Raw genomic sequence first — 4,662 nt, 5'->3', positions numbered from 1 at the left:
CTTCTTCATGGTCTTTGTGCATTCACACATATGGGCTCTGCGCCTGCGTGGAGACTCACTCTGGAAACTTCCAAGCTGCACAGATTTTTGGCGGGAACCCCTCCCCCACCGTCTCTGGCATATTTAGCATAGCTTCCCGCCTTCCCCTCAGTTCCTTTTCGACTGCCTTAGTGTTACTTCGTGGGGAACGTCTTTCGACATTCTGTCATGCTGTATTTCTATCTTATCTAAACCTCATTTCTTCCTTCATCTTATTTTTCTTTATCTTCAAAATAAGAGATAGCAGAGAGAGAGAAAGAGAGAGAGATGGAGATTGTTGGTGGTGTTGGGGAGCATTGTTCACCTCAGCAGTGACGCGTTTTTTCTTCCTCAGCCTTTGGCCCCAAAGCCTCTGTTTAGAAGATGCACTGCCTGTGGTGGTAAGGTGCCCTCTTTGGATGACCACTCCTTATGTCTTCTTTGGGGGAATCCCACAAGGTTGAAACTTACCACCACTGCCAATCGCTATCAAAACAGGCTCGCAAGAACAGGTCCAATCGACTAAAAGTGATCCTGTGGCAACGGGCCCTTCAGGCGGTTGACACGCCTAAGGCGCAAACCCCCAGGGACCTGCCCTCCGCAGCCCCTTCTACAAGTACAGAAGCGGTCATTGTGACCCAATCTCCACTGCCCCCTCACCACTGAGCTGGTGCGAGTGGACCCACCTACTCTGGGAAGGAGCTTGGCCATTTCGGCGGCAAAAAAACTCAAAATGGGCAAAGCAACCTAAACCAGCAGCAGATGCACTGGAAAAGAAGAGGAAAAAGAAATCATTCAAACAACAGGAAGAGGAGCAGGATCTCCCACCTCCTCCTCCGTTACTGGATTCCCCTATTCATGTTGTGCCCACCACACACACAACTACTCCGGAACCGGCCCCTACGGTCTTGGAGGGTGAGTTGAGGGATACACCAACCCCACCACCCCGTCTGACTCAGACAGCCACAGGACGGAGATCCAGGTCTCCAACACTGCGTCATTATGACATCCAGTCACCTCGGTATTGACCCACACTTTCCCCTCGACAGCCTTCTTGATACCGATCTCTGGATCGATACCGTCAGGATCATTGGCTGGGACAATATGATCGTGATCGCTCACATTCTCCATCCTGAGATTGGGACCATTTTTCAGCCTCATTGTCTCCCCCCCACCGACGGTGTTTGGATGTGGATTGGAGACTCCATAGGGACCACGATCTCTTCCTCAATCGCTCCCGCTGCCTAGGAGTTACTTTGCCATTGCATGCTCCTTTTCAGTCTGGAAAATGCTCCGGCTGTGACACCCAGGACATTTTCTTCCCTCCTCCTCTGGTACCGAGGTGCTCGATGTCTCTAGTGATACACCAAACCAGTTGGGACCATCAAGCCCCACCACCTCCTGTTCCACCTCGTGCTTCTGCTGTGCTTCAACAACCTACTCAATCACAGGAAATCTGGGAGGACTACCAATCTGACTCCTCCCCATATTCCTCGGTACCTCCATCTCTCTCATCACCAGACGATGTCTTTGGGACACGAGATAGAGCCTCGCCCTCTGAAGACATGGGCGACTTCTCCAAACAAGTGCCATCCAGTCCGGGTCACCCCACCTTTGGAGGTCCTCCACAAAGAAACTCAATCTCTCTTATGAAAGGGCACCATTCAATGCGTTCATCCAAACAGCGGTACTGAGGGGTTCTTCTCCAGTACTTCACAGTATCGAAACGGGATGGAGGACTTCGGCCCATTCTCGACCTTCGTGACCTGAACAAGTTTGTCACCCCCAGGAAGTTCAGGATGACAACTCTAGCCACAATTCTCCCACTCCTACGGAAGGGCTCTTGGTTCGCCACGATCGATCTCAAAGACGCGTACTTCCACGTAGCCATAGAACGCTCACACAGACGCGTACTTCCACGTAGCCATAGAATGCGCACACAGGAAGTTCCTCTGCTTTGCGATCGGAGTGGAACTGTTCCAGTTCAACCTCTTGCCATTCAACCTCTCAACATCCCCACATGTATTTACCAAGCGCATGGCTGTGGTCTGCGCTTACCTCCGTCTTCAGGGAGTAGAAATCTACCTGTATCTAGACGATTGGCTACTGGTGGCCTCCTCCCGAGAAGCTCTACTGCGCAATACCGTGACTGCCTTGTATCTTCAGGCATTGGGACAACGAATCAACAAGTCTCACTTGACCCCCACTCGAACAGTTCAATTTATAGGGGCCGTCCTTGATTCCAAATTGGGCCTGGCATACCTACCGATGACTCGTATCACAAACCTCATCACGCAAGCCACATCGATATTCTCTGCCCGTTGTGCCAGGGCACATGACATCCAATGCCTCCTTGGTCACATTCCATGGTATCGGTCGTGGAATGGGCTTGGCTACGAATGAGACCACTTCAACACTGGTTCATCCAGAACTTCGACTTAACCTGCAACCCTCTCTTTGTGACATTCTCAATACCGGAGGTCATTGCTCTCAGCTTGGACTGGTGGATGGACTCCAGGCATCTGACCCAAGGGATGCCATTCCTTCTTTCTCCTCCATCCAGGGTTCTCACCACAGACGCCTGTCTCCTAGGTTGGGGAGCGCATTGCAGCCCCCTTCAAGCACAAGGTCTATGGTCCTCCAAAAAAACACTATACCATATAAATTTCTTGGAGCTGTTGGCAGTTTGAAAAGCTCTCCGCACCTTCAAACCGTACCTCCGACATCGACACATCGAGACCCTCACGGACAACACCACTCTGGTACCTAAACAAGCAAGACAGAACACACTCCTCCTGCCTCCTTTCTCTTACTCTACACCTTTACAACTGAGTCATTGCCAAGGACATTCGCTTGACTGCTCTCCATATAGCAGGACAAGAGAACCTGTTGGCAGGCTCTCTCAGCCACTTCCTCCAGTGCTCCCACGAATGGCAGCTGGCCAAGACAGTCCTGCAACTAATTTTCAACCAGTGGGGCTGACCAGAGATCAAGCTCTTTGCGACTCCAGCGAGCACAGCCTGTGAACAATTCTGCTCCAGAGTCGAAGTCAGCCACGGATCACTCGGCGATGCCCTTTTCCTAGAATGGAAGGATCGCCTATTCTATCTTTTCCCTCCATTCCCACTCCTCATGACGGTGATCTCCAAAATCAGATAGGACGCCATGAACTGCATCCTGATTGCCCCTTGGTGGCCCAGACAACCCTCGTTCACGATGCTGTCTAACCTAGTGCACAGACACCTCCTACCGCTACTGCGGATAGACAACTTGATTTCCCGGGACCGGGGCAGGATCCTTCATCCCGATCTCCTCACCCTAAACCTCACGGCATGGAGCATCCAACCACCCACCACTTTTCCCCACTGATTCCACCAACAGTGCAGGCTGTACTTGATGTGACGAGGCAATCATCCACGCGCCGCTCGTACTTAGCAAAATGGGCTTCATTTGTTCAGTTCGCGACCGAAAACAACTGTAACCCTAATGACTGTAGTCTAGTGGACATATTGTTTTTCCTCCAACATCTTTTCAGCAAGGGCCTGAAGCACTCCTCCATCAGGGGGTATGCTTCAGCAATTTCTGCTATGAGGGGCAACATTGATGGGTGCTCCATATTCAGCCACCCCTTATGCAAGCAATTCCTGGGAGGACTCAGAAATGTGGCTCCTCCAGTGAGAGACTTCGTTCCTCAGTGGGACCTAACCCTGGTGCTTAACACCCTCACGTTGGTACCATTTAAACCACTTGCTGCAGCGGACCTGAGGCTACTCTCTTGGAAGGTCGCCTTCCTGATAGCCATTATGACATCGAGGAGAGTGAGCAAACTCTCCACGTTGCGAATAGACTCACACTGTATTTCACAAGGAAAAGGTGGTCCTGTGGCCAGATTTAGCATTCCTCCCAAAGGTGGTCACAGACTTCCATCTTAATCAACCAATCATGCTCCATGCCTTCTTTCCATCCCTAACTTCTGATTTGGAACAACAGCTACACACTCTAGATGTCTGGAGAGCACATGCCTTCTGTAAGTCATGGACCGAGCCTTTCCGCAACTCACAACAGCTCTTCCTATGCTATGGGGGATCCAATAAGGGCTCTCCAGTCTCCTCTCAGAGGCTGGCATCCTGGATCGTACACACTGTTCGACTGGCATACGAGGTTGCCAGGAAACCCCTACCGACTCGAATCTGAGCGCACTCGACAAGGGGAGTGTCGACTTCCACTGCCTTTGCAGGAGGGGTTCCCATCCTAGACTTGTGTAAGGCGGCCACCTGGTCTAAGCCTTCTATCTTCATTAAGCACTACAGACTGGATGTCCATGCTCAAGCGAACTGTGCCTTTGGCAGGGCTGTGCTTTCGTTGGTACTACATCGAGACACCGACCCACCTCCAGTAAGTTAGATTGTTATCGGAGACCACGAAGAAGAAAGTCAGGTTGCTTACCTGTATATGTAGTTCTTTGAGTGGTCATCTGTGCATTCACGCAACCCCCGCACCGTCCCCACTTTGGTGTCAACTGATCTGTTGGTACCAAAGTGTTCTCCTTGGTCTGGGACTACTTGCGGTCTCAAGGAACTGAGGGGAAGGCGGGAGCCCACGCTATATATGCCAGAGATGGTGGGGGAGGGGTTCCCGCCAAAA

Source organism: Heloderma suspectum, chromosome 11 (genome assembly GCF_057233095.1).
Source record: "Heloderma suspectum isolate Gila_16-S chromosome 11, 16-S_ref, whole genome shotgun sequence".
NCBI lineage: Eukaryota > Metazoa > Chordata > Lepidosauria > Squamata > Helodermatidae > Heloderma > Heloderma suspectum.
Note: the sequence above shows the minus strand (reverse complement) of the source record.